This window comes from Podarcis tiliguerta (genome assembly GCF_965153285.1).
Source record: "Podarcis tiliguerta genome assembly, chromosome: 8".
NCBI classification, from domain to species: Eukaryota; Metazoa; Chordata; class Lepidosauria; order Squamata; family Lacertidae; genus Podarcis; species Podarcis tiliguerta.
Window position 1 is genome coordinate 32,252,906 of NC_139541.1, and position 16,013 is coordinate 32,268,918.

The following is a 16,013-nucleotide window of genomic DNA, read 5'->3' on the forward strand; positions in this document are numbered from 1 at the left end:
AACAAGCTTCATATGAATAAGTGCTTTGTTGCTACACAGCCATGTCTTTATCACGGTAATTGCACTGGGAAACTGCAGCTGAGCTGGCACCAGAAAAACCCAGTGTGAAGATAAGAACCATAGTTTCTCGTGTCTCCACCTTTCTTTGTCATTTTCTTGTTTTTGCATGCATGCATGCCCTCCGTGAACACTATATATCGCAACCCTTTCAGTGCTTCGTGTTACTTTGCCAGTGAATCCTGGGAACTGTAGTTTGAGAAGTGCATGGAAGCATAGAATTGCAGAGCTGTATGATTCAAGACCACTGGAGCAGGAGCGGCAAATGGCTGACCTGTGAGTGAAGTCTGGTCCCCAAAGTATTTTTAGTTTTTTTTTTGGCCCCCAGCAGTTTCTGCCTCTGCTGGTGATTTTAAAAACAAAAACACAGCACCACCTGTATGTATGCAGCACTCTTGCCAAAAGCTTACTGGCTGCTGTGGCTGCCCAGATGGGGAAGCCAGATAGCTCAGTGGTACAGCATCTGCTCTGAACGCAAAAGGTCCTAGATTTAATTATTGGCATGTTCAGATAGGTTACATTTCTTGCCCTATGAGAAACCTTGAAGAGCTACTGCCGAAGGTCATCAGATCCACATAAACACGTCAGCCCAGGAATTTATTGGAGAAAAGAAGTACACCTAACAATAGTTTTTTTAAAAAAATACTGCTCTTATAACACTCAAATATACTTATTAATATTTGCATTTAAATAAACTAAAAAGGCCCAAATGTTGTGACCTTTCTTCACTGGGTGTGTGTGGGGGGGTGTCGCTCCATCCCCCTGATCATTTTGGTTGCCCTTAACTTGATAACATCATCCCCAGCAAAGGGAGAGGAGAAGGTAAGCAACTTTTCAGGAGTACTATATTACAATAGCGCTTTACACTTAGCTGTGATTCTCAACAGCTGGTGTTCAGAGGCATACTGCCTCCAACAGGGTGGACATTATTGAGCTTAATGGACCAACTCAGAAGAAAGCAGCTCCCAGTGTTCCTACAGATTTCTTAGCTAGATCACCAGAAGGGGGATGCTCTCCAAGCACTCTGGAAGCAGGAATTAGTGCTTTGATCTGCTCTCCGCCAGCACTTGGGAAACAGTGGAGCAGTTTCATGAGCACTCCAGTTTGCTCTGATCTCGCATCTCTGATCCGCTCTGCTCTGTTAAATGGTTAGACTTGGGAATACTGCAGTGAGCTGGTCTCCTGAAAATGAAAAGCATGGTCTGGAAGTGGAGGCTGTATGTAGTCAAAGACTGTCAGAAGTCCCTGTTGCTAATCTTATCTGGGAAAGGAGGGAGGGGGCTTGATCCAATTTTTATTGGTATCTCTTGCCTTCCCAATGTAGAACTGCTGTCTCTTGCTTGATTGTTTTTTAAAAACCAATGCCTGTTTGTGCATGCACATACACTGCCAGAGCATGGGTGACCATGCCCAGTTTTTGGACATCAGAGCATCCTGTCCACCCTTCACAAAACTACAATAGCTTCCTAGGGTTCTCTGGCCAAAAGGAATGGCCGCTAAGCTGCCTATGCCTTGCCCAAACACAGACGGCTGTTGGCAAAAGGTCAGAGTCACAAGAGGGGGTGATGATGGTCACTAGCTTAGTTGGCATTATAGGGGGAAACAGACAAACCCATGAAGGATAGATCTATCAAAACTATTGCCCGTGAAAAGTTGAACATAACTGAGTTTCAGAGGCACTGTAACTCTGAACACCAGTTGCCAGGGAGTGACAAGACAGGCGCTGCTGTTACCTTCAAACTGCTTGCGGGTTTCTGGAGGAATCTGGTTAGGCTCTGTGGGAAGCTGCAGGCCAGACTAAATAGACCTTTGGTCTAACACAGCAGGACTTGTCTTATGTGTGGCTATCAATACCACCTGCCTTCCTACTAAAGGGCACCTCAGGCAGGAGCAGTAGGGCTCAAAGGCAGTTTTTGTCTTTTTGCTTGGAGAACAGCTGATGAATGTTCTTTGTATTCCTGCTTGTATTAATGAAATTCAGAAGGCACTCTAGAAAAGATGATGTGTCACCGGTATCCGGCAACCCAGCTGACTGCCACATGTCCAGTGGGTGTCATTCTAAGGTCACGATCACACCAAACATTTAGTGTAGCAGTATGGTATCTCTTTGAACAGTCATGGCTTCTGTCAAATTATCCTGGGTGCTAAAGTTTGTCATGGATGCTGAGAATTGCTAAGAGACCCTATTCCCAGCTACCAGTTCCAGAGTTCCCTGGGAAGAGGGACTGATTACTCTGTGGATTGAACTCTTTGAGGGGGAAAGGGGGTCTCCAAGCAGCCCTCAGCACTCTTAATAAACTATAGCTCCCAGAATTCTTTAGGGGAAGCCACGAGCATTTAAAGTGGTATCACTGTACTTTAAATATACAGTGGTACCTCAGGTTACATACGCTTCAGGTTACAGACTCTGCTAACCCAGAAATATTACCTTGGGTTAAGAACTTTGCTTCAGGATGAGAACAGAAATTGTGCTCTGGCGGCCCGGCAGCAGCAGGAGGCCCCATTAGCTAAAGTGGTGCTTCAGGTTAAGAACAGTTTCAGGTTAAGTACGGACCTCCGGAATGAATTAAGTACTTAACCTGAGGTACCACTGTATGGTGTGGATGTGGCCTAATCTAGGAGACCAGGGTCAGGGCTGGCTCAAGATGTTTTGTCACTGTAGGCAAAATGCTCCCATGTCTCCCGCCGCCGCCACATATCAGTGTCCTCGCCCCCTCCCTGCCCATTCTGTTGTGCCTGTGCTGCTGCCAACCCTGTCACAGCAACTGTATCCTCACCTGTGGTTGTGCCTGCACTGCTGCCACAATACAGCAGCAGTGGAGACGGTAGCAGCACTGCATCGGTGGTGTGGGAAGCCTCGGGGGGGGGGGCTGGGGGCTGGCAGTGGTGCAACAGAAGGGGCCTGAAGCCATCTCCCCTGCCTGAAGCAAATGGCTTCACCTTGCCACCCCTCCTTGAAATAGGACGCTCAATAAGTCATCCCTGCCTACCTCTCCTGCCACACATAAGAGTTCTGGCTTGAGAGATAAGGGAGGCATATGACCAGACTCTCCTGAGAGCTGGGCTCTATTGATATCTAGAGCAAGAAAATTTCAGAACAAGATATTGGTTGGGTGTTTTTCTGTTTTTTTTAAATGAAGTGATCATGATTGGTTATCCTTTTCTGGGCATGGGAATGAATGTCTGCTACAGAAATAAGAGCTCAATCAGGTTGTGAAGGCCAGCAGATAAAATGATTCTTTGTTAAATAGACACCAGCATTCAGGGGGACGAGGTTAACCTGGGGATGAAATGAGCAACTGGGTGTTTCTACTTGGATGCATTTTCAGAGGAAACGAAACCAAGTCACAAAAGGCCTGTAAGGCCTGGACTTAAATAAGTAATAATTATATGTTTTGCAGGGTTGGACAACATTATTTAGAGGTGGTTTCACCAACTGGGTGCCCTTCAGATGTTTTGGACTACAATTTCATATAAATTGGCCAGAGATGATCTTAGGCAACGCACTGCAGGTGCTGAGTACCAGTATGATCTAGGCTTAACCTCAAATGACATGCTAGGACAGATGCAGAGGAGGGTGACTAAGATGATCAAAGGTCTGGAAACCAAGCCTTGTGAGGAAAGGTTGAGGAAGTTGGGTATGTTTAGCCTGGAGAAGGCCGAGAAGTGATATGATAGGATACCTGTCTTGAAATACCTGAAGGGCTGTCACATGGAAGATGGAGCAAGCTTGTTTTCTGCTGCTCAAACCAATGCATTCCAGTTACAATAAAGGATATTCCAAATAAACATTAGGAGGAACTTTCTGAAGGCAAGAGCTGTTGGACAATGTAACGGACTACCTCAGAAAGTGGTGGACTATCCTTCATGGGAGGTTTTTTTTAAAAACAGAGGTTGGGTAGCCATCGATCAGGGATTCTTTCCTTGTGATTTCTCTGCTGTAGGGGTTTGGAGTAGAGGTGCCTTCGGGTCCCTTCCAACCATGGGCGTAGCCAGGATTTTTGTTAGGTGGGGGTCAGAACCTCAGTTTTCTATGTATTTTTATTGGTTTTTTAATTGGGGGACAGCTGCCCCTCCCTGGCTACGCCCATGCTTACAACTCTACATTTCCAAGCTCTCTATAGCCCCGCTGCGCCCCGACCCTTGTGCTCCCACCTCATTCTGCAGCTCCACGTGGGCTTATAGAAAGGGGAAGGAAGGGGCTGCCAATCGCCAGGCGCGCAACGCGCAACTAGAGGCGGGGTTTCCCCAGACCCCGCCCCTGAAGCACCTGCCTCGCTTCCCACCGCGGAGGCAGGCGAAGCGCGCCTTCCTTGCGCTCTGGCCCCGCTGCAGTCGTGCTTGGCGAGGCGGGAGAGTGGCCGCGCCGCCGGGGGAGCCGACGCCGCTAGAGGGCAGGGGCGGCACCCGCACGTCGGGCAGGCAGCGCCTTTCCGCTTTTGACTCACCCCTTCGGCTTGGGCTCTCCTCTCTTTCTCGCACACCCACCTACGCACGCAGGCAGGGTAGGCAAAACCCCGAGCCGAGGACAGCGACGAAGCCCTGGCCGGATAAGCGGCGGCAGAGGTGAGTTTTGGGGCTGTTGGCTCCGTGCGCCCTGGGCGCGGCGGGCCCGGTACCTGAGACGCTTCGGACAAGTGCCCTTAACTCTCACAGCGTCAAAAAGGCGGGGGGGGGGCGTGAGGGCTTTGCGCACGCGCCGCCGCCCCCTCCTAACTTTTGCGCGCGGACCTTCCTCCTCCGCAGGACTCCCCATTTATCTGGCCAGGTCTCTTGTTTGGTGGGTGTTCTTGCGCTCGGGGAATTAAAGATGTTGCGCTGCTCTAATTGGCTGGTTGGGGCTTCCAGGGCAATAGAATAAGGGGCTTAGGGAAAGGTAGCGTTGTCCGTTTCTCTTCCCCAATCTCCCCCCCCCCCTTTTTTTTTTAAGTCAAGGATCTGAAGACAGAAAACAAGTGTGCCTCTGAGCATGCACGGTCTGCAGACACCTCTAGCCCTCACTTTGTCCGGGTCTCCTCAAAAAACTCTGCAGAGTAGAGGAGGAAGGCTTTGATCCTTGAATCTTTTAGTAGCCCAGGTGGATCTCCTTGGCAGCTGATGGAATGTAGCTGGGGAGATTTTTTCTTTCTCTTGTGAACTGTGGAAGATGAGGGGCATCCTTTCAAAACGTTTTGGACGTGTTGAGATTGTTTGTGTTATGAAATACACACAGAGACATATATACATGTGTGTATGTGTTTATATATATTTACACACACACACACACACACACACACACAAATATGTATAACACCCAGTAGAGTCCTATGCAGCACTCAGAAGAAAGGATCCCTGTGTCTTCAATGGAGCTTACAGCCAGCAAGCTGAGCATTAAGATTGCGATGAAATTTCTCTCCATACTAAATTCTGAATCTTGGCCATTATCTGATGCTATTATGGTAATTGCTCAAATCAAATGAACATTAAGGTTGTTGGTTGAGTTTAAGAACTTGTTTGATGAAATCTGCATGCTCTTGCATAGAAGCAGAAGAACGGCCCTTTTTCTTCCGTAGGGGGGAAAAAGAACATTCTTGGTTGGTTCTTCTGTGGTGCATTTGAGGCATTCTCTCCTGTGTGAGAATGAAAGCAGAACCACCTCTCCTAAGATGGCACTGACTCTTCTTATAATTCACATTGAAAAATAATGTCTCTCTAAATAATGTGTTAACAAAGTGTCTTTTTAATTGACTTTAAAAAGTTTTCAGTCAAGCCAATTGATTAAAAATTTATAGCGCTTAGGATGTTTCTTTGCCTCTGAGCATATCCAGAGTGTTCCTCCTCTCTAATGAGCAAGCACCAAAGAATCCTGGGATCTGTAGTTTAATCATTACAGAGCTACAATAGCCAGGACCCTTAACAAACTACAGTTCCCAGGGTGTGGGTGTGCACTTTAAATGTATGGTGGGTACATAGACTACAAGCAGAAGCTCTGTTGGGAAGATATAGGGTAGGTTTCAGGCAGTCTTCAATCCTGGCATCTCCCTGTTCAATCTCTCCTCTGGGTCAATTGTATATGTAAACGTCCCTTATTTTAGAGTGCTTTATTTAAACAAAAATTTAGTCGATTGATCAAATGTTTGCATGAATAACTTTGAAGAAAAAAGCATGAAGTATTTTTAGATTTATGCCTTCAAATGTTTTCTATGGCAGCACTTCTTTTTAACTGGTCAAAACTTAACCGTACAGTCATATGCAGTAGGGATAGGGAACCTGTGCCCCACCAGATGTTATTGGACTGCAGCTCCCATCAGCCCCAGCCAGTGGCAGGGATGATGGGAGTTGTAGTGCAGCAACATCTTGAAAGCTGCAACCTCCCCACCCGTGCTATGCAGCATATTCAGAAGTTCAGTCCCACTTTGTTGAGTAAGACTTACTTCCCAGTAAGGAAGGGTGCTAAGGTTATAGCCTACATCAACTGGGCATGTAACAGGTATCAAACATTGCAGGCATCCTACTCTGATTATTAGTACAGACATTGATCATATAGAGAGGGGGAGGGTTGAATCCAACTAAATTCTGCTTGACCTACTGAAATTAATAGATCTGTGGTTGAATTAGGTCTTCACCAAGTACATACAATGTTGAATACAACTCAAAGATGTCGTAGCTGAAAACCCTTAATCTCAGTGGTGCAGAAGATGCCAGTGATTATTTAAGAGATATGCACTCTGCACACCCTCAGAGGCACAGCTCAGCATTGTTTCATGTGGTTAAATCGTTTCCTGGACTGTCAATAAATCATGAGTGAGGGGAGGGACACTATGACGTAGTGGTAGAGCACTTCCTTTACTTGCACTTGGTCTCAGGTTCAATCATTGGCATCGCCAGTTTTTTAAAAGGGCCTGGTGGCAAATGATAGGAAAGTCCTCTGCCTCAGATGAGATTAGACTAGAGAGTTTCTGGCAATATTAGGCAAGAAAGGCAACCAGCCTCACCTTCAGTAAGGCAGCATCCTTCATTATGCTATATCCATGAAAATCCTGGGATTACTTTTTGGTGTTAGTGATTCGCTTCTTGCCTCTGGGTTGATGTCCAGAACTTTCAGGAAACTGTCGTTTATTAAGCAATGGGGCTTTGCAAATGCATTAACAGATGCATTAACAGATGAGCAGCTCATCGTTACCATTTCAGTGGCAACCCTGAGATACAGGTGCTTCCCATTATTGGCAGCAGGGGAGGGCAGGAAAACCCTGAATGGTCACCGTGAAGCATATTCCATAATTCACAACTGATATGCCCTCTTGCTCTCTGTTTACATTTGGTTTTTCTAGGAGTGAAAGGGAGTGACTGTTCTGATGGGCTGCATCTGTTGACCAATCTGTGCTGTAATCTGTTCAATATGGCACTGTTCATTTCCCTTTTTAAACTTCATTTCCTTTTGGTGTTGCAGTCTCTGCGTTTTGTAAGCCTACAGATATTGAGCGTGTCTCTAAACTACAGTGGAGAAAGGGTTTTTAATTTATTTTTTTTGTAATGCTTTTGTTAAGAGAAGGTGGGAAATTAGCCAACTGCAGCCAAAGTGTTCATTTTCAGAATAAAGAACAGCGTTTCATGGAGGCTGCTGATTGTCTGAACAAAATGTGCTCCTAGCCTTTCAAGACCATAGTTCTTATTGCTGAAAACAAGTCTTTCTTTCCTGAATGGAAATGATTTCCAAGAGCTATTTCAAGTTTGACAATTTTTCTCTCTACACTGCTGGCATTGATTTATAAGGCTGTCACCCACTGGAAACAACAAGAATCATAGAATTGGAAGGGACTACGAGGGTCATCTAGTCCAACCCCTTGCAACGCAGAAATGCATGATTAAGAGTCTCATGCTTTTACTGACTGAGAGTCTTATAGCACCTTTAAAGACTAACAGACTTATTATGCCATAAGCACTGGAGGACTACAGTCCACTTCATCAGGTGCATGAAGTGGCAACCTGAGCTCCACGCAGAATTATATTTGTGCTTGTCCCCATTCAACAAACCTTCTAGAACAGTGGTTCCCAATTAGCTAAGTACTGCTGGGGGTTTTCGGAGTTCATCATTTGCTCTGTTCCAAGAAATCTTCATTACGAGCCTGTTTTGATCATAGAATTATAGAGTTAGAAGAGGCCGCAAGGGTCCTCTAGTCAAATCCCCTGAAATGCAGGAATCTCAACTAAAACATGCATGACAGATGGCCATCCGACCTCTGCTTAAAACCCAAGGGAGGAGTCCACAACCTCCCGAGGGAGTCTATTGCACTGTCAAACAGCTCTTGCTGTCAGAAAGTTCTTCTGATGTTTTGTGGGAATCTCCTTTCTTGTAACTTGAAGCCATTGGTTCGAGTCCTACCCTACCTTTCATGTGACAGCCCTTGAGATATTTGAAGATGACTATCATATCTCCTCTGTCTCCTCTTTTCTAGGCTTAACATATGGTTTCATCAGCCCATGCAACCTATACAGTCAATAAAAGTGGCCCAGGTTCTCAGTGTTATGAAATGAACTGCCTCATTTGAGTTTGTGCAGGCAAACCACATCTTTGCATATGTAGATTACACGTTTCTTTTTGGAACTGTAGTTGTTCATGTGATTCACAATCTATTTCGTACACATTTCATCTATGCAGGAAGAACTAGGTTTAAGCTTCCTCTTATAGCAGTTGCTTTCTCCGAGGGTACTAACAAGAACCCTTCAGTGTGAAATGTGTCCTTTTAAAGAATTTGTAGCTTTTACAGTAAACCAGATGGACAGGTGGTGAGTGATTCACGATGATGTGATAAGCTTGTGAGGGTTCATGACAAATAACAGAACAAACTTCACCCAGGAAATCAGCATGGAGAGGATGTAATACTTGCCAGAACCTGTTTCCAAACGCAAGACTTGACCTCATGTTAGCCAATGTTAACGCAGTGGTTTGCGACTGGGGGCAAAAACTGGCCAAAGCTGTCTTGAGTTCATTGTGGTTCTGATGGTGATATGTTGCTCCCAAGGAACCTGAGATAGAGAATAAGATAGAGATGATAACTGGCTGAGGCAATTCCAGGTTGGTTTGCAAGGTGTTTACAGCAGCCATTGTGAGACTGGTAGATGAAATACATCCACCCACCCACCCACCCACCCACACCTACCTTCACCACCATAGTCTACAAAAAGGATCACATTCTACATCCCTCAGGTCATAGCAGCAGCTGCTGCTACTTCCCAATACCTTTTAAAGGTGGGTTAAGTTGCAAGCTGGACATGTGCTGAAGGATGAGGATGTACCAGGAGACCCTAGGGATTGAACCCGTGACCTTCTGCATTCAAAGCAGATGATCCGACCATTCAGCCTGTACTATAAAGTGGCTCTTTCCACCAAGCTAAAGGACCGGCGGCAACAGCTGTTAGAAGACCAGACCAACACCAAGTTTCTCTAATTAAAACCAACCCTTTGGTTGTGGCTAAGTTGCATCAGTTCACAGTCCAAGGATGGAAGTGGTTTATCATTGGGTGTGCAGTATCTAGGCAAAGTAGATACCTATCAGTATCTATGGAGGTGGGGGGAGGCCCCCACCCATGTGCTTAAACACATCTTGCTGGAGTCTGCAGAGTTCTGAAGTGCACAGTTGTTGGCCTTTCTTCATGCCCACTTCAATATAAGATGATCCAAATTCTTGGGAAAACGTTGCAGGCAAAAAAGGACATGCCCTGTCCTTGCAGCAAGAACTCGCTTGTGGTGCAATATGGCCTTGTTGTCATTGTGCTGTGCAGTATAGTTTAGAGTTAAAGATGCACTCCAGGTGTGTAAAGGTTGACTGTGACGGTACTACATGTTATTGAGGAAATGTAGGCTGGTTCTAGCCATGCATGCTTGTAATGTCTGGTTAGACACAATGAGATGAGACTAGTCCATAACTAGTCCCTAGATTCTAGTGCGAAATATCCTGTTGGAGTGTGTTTGGTGTGCACAATGTAGAGATAATTGGGCAAAACGGCTTCTTCCCTGTTTTAGTATCCCTCCTTCAAATTTTAAATACCTCCCTTTTTAAAAAGCTGTAGTGTAATACGCAAGGTGATTAGAAACCCTTTTATAAAAGCTGAAGCAGGATTAATCATTAAACCAGCTTTTTAAAAAAAGTGTTTTTTTAAAAAAAGAAAAGCAATTGCACACAGCACAGTGTCACCTTGACAGCATCCTATTCAGTGTAGGATGGAGAATATGCAGATCTGGTTACAAAACTGCGTGCTTCATACTTGTGGGATAAGTTCCATAATTACCGGTACTACTTCTTCTTCTTCTTCTTTTTTTAAAAAGCAAAATAATATAAATCGGTGTTGGAATGTGATAGGGAGTATGTTTTCTTCCATCATGCTCTAGTTCATAAGCCTATTTCTATTATGCAAAGGTGGCTCTTCAGTTCTCATTTTACTGAGTTAGGTTTGCAGTGGTAATATGGTGGTTAAGAGCCTCTGCTTCAAGATAGGAAATTCTAAATAGAAATTTGCTGCCACTGTGAGCCACTGCAGTGGTTAGAGTGTCAGTCTGGGACATGAGAGACCAGGGTTCAGATCCCCACTTGGCCATGAAGCTCACTGAGTGACCTTGGGCCAGCCACTGCCTCTTAGCCTAACCTACCTCACAGGGTTGTTGTGGGGATTAGATGAGGAGGGGGAGAATACTGCCTTGAGCTGCCAAGTATACTGCCTTGAGCTCCTTGGAGACAGAAGTGGGATACAAATGAAATAAGTAACTAGCTAGCAAGGTGAGGTTTGGGAGAGTTGGCATGGGACCAAAAGTAAATGTTAAGTAATAAAAGTAATGTTCCACCTTATTCCAAGAGCTTAAGATGGCATAAATGGTTAATTCTCTCTCTCCCCCCCCCCCCCAATTTATTGTAATAGCCCTTAAGGTGGGTTTGCCTGAGGCAGAGTAAATGGCTCAATGTCACTGGGTAGGCTTCAGGGCTGAGCGGGGATATGAACTTGGGTTTCTGTCGTGAGATACTGATTCCCCAGTCTACAGAAGAATTGCGTAAGGTCCCAAGATGGTAATCCATATTCAGTAAATAGCACCACCCCCGGCAGCCCCTCTCCACAAAAATTCCCAGTTTGCAGGTTATAATTCTATAGTGAGGAACCTCTGGGTGCAGCAATAGGAGGGAGAAGAGGAGACACATTTTTTTGAGTTAAAGGATTGTGTCTCCCCTTCCAACGTTTCCTGCTGCTGTCAACCTCCAGCTCTTCTCCTTCTGATGGAGGTGATGAAACATGAGCTACCACTAGTGCGGAATTTCTGAGAAGAATCTGTGAATAATGTGTTTTGTGTTGCTGTGTGCGTGATTGTGTTTTCCCGCCCCCCAAGAGCCAAGATGCAATTCTGCAATTACATGGTTTTTAGGGTGTGCATGGGACCAGGGTCAACTGAAGTTGAGTGGACCCTCAAGCTGATAATGTTCAGGAATTCAGTTTAAAATGCTATAGCGTCATTGCTCCTCTCTTATCCTAAATGAGGGCCAGTTCTCATCAGCAGTGTTCATGATGCAATAAGTTGCTTTATTTGAAAAAGGCTCTTTGCAGATCAGATAAGCCCATCAGTGGGAGAACTGTAGCAACATCTGAAAGGAGGTGCCTGTGTCCCATCAATCCTATTTGGGACTATAATCCAATGTGTCCTTTTCTGGGTTAGGCTATTTTGCAACCTTTCTCTCTCTCTCAATTGACATGTTAATCAGCTTTGACTCTGATATGACATCTTGAATCTTCAGATTGATGATGACAACATTTGCCATTGTTTCTGTGTTCCTAGTTGAGTTTCCACCTCCCCCCCCTTTTTTTACAGTAATGCTTTACCTCGCTCCCTGATTACTTGGTTTCTTCAGTAGCTAATTGTAAGGAGTTTGTCAAAGGCCCATTGAAAGCTTGAATAAATTACTCCAGCTGGTTCTCCTTTATCCTCTACTTCAACTGGCATTTTAGCAGCCTGAGATACTGTTTATCCTTTGTACAAGTCTCACAATGGGAACCTTAAGGGGATTTTTCATCTGTGCATGTTCACACAGAAATGAGTCCCTCTGAATTCAGTGCGTTTTACTCCCAAATGAGCGTCTAGAGGGTTGCAGCCGGACAAATTTAATGTGTGACTTTTTCCTCTCTCCTTTGAGAGTGTTATGGCCTTAATCCAGGTGGGCATGGGCGAGGGCCAAAACGCCCCTTTCTCTTCCATATTCTGCCATGCAATGATCACGAACGAGTAGGACAGCTTTGCTGAAGGCCTTGTTCAATTAACCTGCTGTTGAGGATTCAAAGATGGCGAGGAAGAAGGAAGAGTTGGGGCAGGTAGAACCTCGTTGATCTTCGTGGGAAGAAGCAGAAAAGTTTAAATAATGTTGTCTAAGGCTGTGTACTCACTATACCTTTTGAGTACATTCGAAGCATGTTCTTTTCCCTCAAAGAATTCTGGTCTCCGTACTTTGCCTCTGACAGAGTTACTGTTCCCAGCAACCCATTAGAAACTACAGCACCCATAATCCTTTGAGGGAACGAAGGTGCTTCAGATATGCTTTGAAAGGATAGTGTGCGTGCAGCCATAGCGGAGTCACTGTCTGCTGCCTTTTCCATGGATGCTGAGCCTTTCATGGAATGTGCCCTTCCATTGTTAGCTCTGACAGTTCCAGACAGATGGGTTCGAAGCCTTTTCTTTTTTAAAAAAACCCATCTTAAAGAGCTTCCAGAAAGGTAAGCATGTTTACAACACTAGAGAGCCTCGTGGCACATTAATACTACTGTTTACTATAGCCTGAGATGCAAAAGGGTTGAACACACTCAAAGAGAGAGAGAGCGTGCAGAGGGCTGGGGAGGCTAAGGCTGCCTCCCACCTCCTTGCCAGAAATATTGGTCCTTGCTCATCAGTGAGCTGCAGTTTTAGTTCGTCTACTGATTTGGAGCTTGCTTTTTCTTTCTTTCTTTCCATTTCAAAGTCTTCCAAAACTTGAAGGAACCAACTGATTGGATATTTCCTTTCCAGCTAGGTTGTGGTGGTCAGAGTACAGTATAATTTGCTACTTGCACAGTGCTTTTTTCATTGTTGGGTAATATGGTGGAGAGAATAAGGCAGGGCACACTGTAATAAAGTGGCCTGACCCATGGTCAGGAATTGGATTTTCTGGAGGAAAAACCCGAGCAAGTGGTGGTGGGTGGGCTTCAGGTTCAACTTTCTTGTTGCCTCTCATGGCTCTGATTTCAAAACTAACAAGTAAAGAATCCCACAGCGGTTAAATTTGGCCCAGAGGTTTCCACTTCCCAATTCCTACTATAATGCAGTCATGACACCAAAGATACCTGCTTCCAGCATTTTTCACATACTAACTATGCCAAAGTTATTTCAACAATGTCTAGACACTTAAAACCATCAACATGCCTTACAACCAGGAGAAGATTTGGTGAACTTCAGCAGTTGACCCCCCCCCCTTGGTTTGCATAGATTTCTGAGTACGCCAGGGAAGAAAAGAGTAATGGAGTACCTAGCACATTTTGCACGAATTCCAAAGAAACGTCTGACTCATTTCATTGAAAGAATTGCTAGGAAATTGGTGGGGGTTATAACCGTGGTTTTGTGTCTGTTAAATGTGGCGTATGGAAGCCTTATGGCATGGAGTCATTCATTATATGTTGGTTTATTTTGACATCCTGGAAAATTGTATCTGATTTTTTGCCTTATTAGAATAAACCTGAAAGCATGAACTGTCTTATAAACTTGTTTTTCTTAGGGAGGTAAAACGTTTTACAGTGGTACCTCGGGTTAAGAACTTAATTCGTTCTGGAGGCCTGTTCTTAACCTGAAACTGTTCTTAACCTGAGGTACCACTTTAACTAATGGGGCGTCCCTCTGCCACTATGCCACTGCCGCACGATTTCTGTTCTCATCCTGAAGCAAAGTTCTTAAACCGAGGTACTATTTCTGGGTTAGTGATGTCTGTAACCTGAAGCGTCTGTAACCTGAAGCATCTGTAACCTGAGGTACTGCTGTAGTAGCAACTCACTAAAATTAGTGGAGGTATTGCTGCAGATTAAATGCACTGCAGGTTGTAACCATGCAGTCCCAAACTTTGCATACTTATTTGAGTTCAGTTATGTTTAATCTCAAGTAAGAGTGTCTAACATTGTAGCCGTTTCCCTTCCAGCTTTGATTATGGAGAATGCATTGTGTACAAGGTCAGCTTCTTCTAAAGGAGATGTATAACTGCAATGTTTAAGTGTTCCTTAGAAAAAACAGAGCAATTAGTTATGGAGGATCAAGGCAACAGGAAATATGGAAAGTGTGTTTATTCTTTTAATACACACCCACACACCCACACAGTTCTTTGTGGGTTTATTTCTAAACAAGGAGAAATGGAAACAAAAATATCAATTACAAAAAAAATACAGTAAAACAACTAAAGCAAAACAGTGGCCTTGTTTGCCCAACATGATAAATCATAGATAATGGTTTTCTATGAATGTGGAGGTAGTTTCTACTTTGTTTCTCCCCTAGCATAAGGGGGAAACCCCATGATCCCCAGCTTAATGTTATGTCCACGCCCTGGGATCATGGTTTGTTTCACTCCAAACAAACCACAGTTGGTAAGCCAATAGTGAAACATGGCTTAACAATGTGGTTTGTTTGGAGTGAAACAAATCACACTGCCATCATAATGGTGGAAACAGATGGGAAATAACAAGAGTCACCCAGCATCACAGAACGGCAACAGATGTCTCATAACAATCACAGCTAGTTCCTAAAAGCATAGGCCCCAAAGATCTGAAATATGGCCTCCTTCCCTACAGACCCTCTTGGGTGTTAAGATCAACCGAAGGGGGATCGATTTAGTAGTTCTACCCTAGGATATTTGTGTGTGTGTGTGTGTGTGTGTGTGTGCGCGCTCGCACACGCGTGCCCCTGAATAATGCTGGCCCCATAGGGCACACCATGTTTTTTTCCTTCAGAGGGGTAGCCATGTTAATCTCTTGCAGCAAAAATAAACAAAGTGCCTTGTGGCACCTGAAGGACTAGCAAGCTTATTTCATGTGCTGTAGGGAGGACTTCCTTTTTATTTGCCTTGAATCTTCCAACATTCAGTTTCATTGGATGTCCTTGAATTCTAGTGTTATAAGAGAGGGGGGAAAAACTCCTCTGTTCACTGCATAACTTTATAACCTTCTATCATGTCACTTCTTACTCTCCTTTTATTTAAATAAAAAGTCCCAAATGCTGCAACTGTTTTTCATAGTGTACACAGTTTTCAAACCATCTTTAGCCTGTCTCCCAGCTTTGTAGCTGGATTAATGGCAGGGGTTGCCATGAAGGAGCTGGGATAATGCTTGCTCCAAGCAGCTTCAAAGTTGGGGCGAAGGCTAGTTTGCTCATCATCCTTACCAGAGGTCAGCATCATAATGAAGTATAATTTATACTCAGGAAGACTAAGAAAACATCAAAATGCATGTGCAGTGAAATGTGCATCGTTCAATTTATTTCCCCCAACAATTAGGTTCTTTAAGATTAAAGCCCCAAAGAGTCTAAAGCATTAAAAATTAAGAAGAAGAAGAGAATGATCTTGAAGAACTAGGAAACATTCAGAGTTCTACCCCAAAACGAACTTTAGGTTCAGGTTCAGTTCAGCCAGCCGATATGCCTGGGAACCACTTACAGGAGTTGTTTGAACTAATTTGGTGGACTTTGTTAAGCTGAACTAGTTCATTCCAAGCACTGTATCTGCACAGTAACCCTGTGAGGCTGGTTAGGAGAAGAGTGACTGGCCCAAGGTCATGGCTGAGTGGGGGTTTGAACCCTGGTCTCTCAGGTCCTAGTCCAGCACTCTAGCCACTACACCACACTGGCTGATTGGTAGAAAGAAAAGCTGCTTTTGCCTCTAGTGCCAGTTTTTCAAGCTTTGGGGAGTAATGGAAGGAAGAGAAAACAAAAGACAATA

At 44.6% G+C, this 16,013-nt stretch overlaps 1 protein-coding gene across 11 annotated transcripts in view; it reads left to right on the top strand.

Moving 5' to 3' along the window:
* The window catches only part of ADCY7 (adenylate cyclase 7), an 89,425-nt gene that overhangs the window by 4,645 nt on the left and 68,767 nt on the right, over positions 1 to 16,013 (top strand). For 6 of the 11 annotated variants that reach the window (XR_014514120.1, XR_014514121.1, XR_014514122.1 and 3 more), the window contains exon 1: positions 4,331 to 4,623. The exons of 1 other annotated variant lie outside the window; for it this stretch is intronic. The gene's annotated coding sequence lies outside the window, so the exon portion shown is untranslated. Of the gene's footprint in view, positions 1 to 4,291; positions 4,624 to 16,013 lie in introns of those variants that run through there. 4 more of the 11 variants (XM_083451829.1, XM_083451830.1, XM_083451833.1 and 1 more) reach the window with 4 other exon arrangements.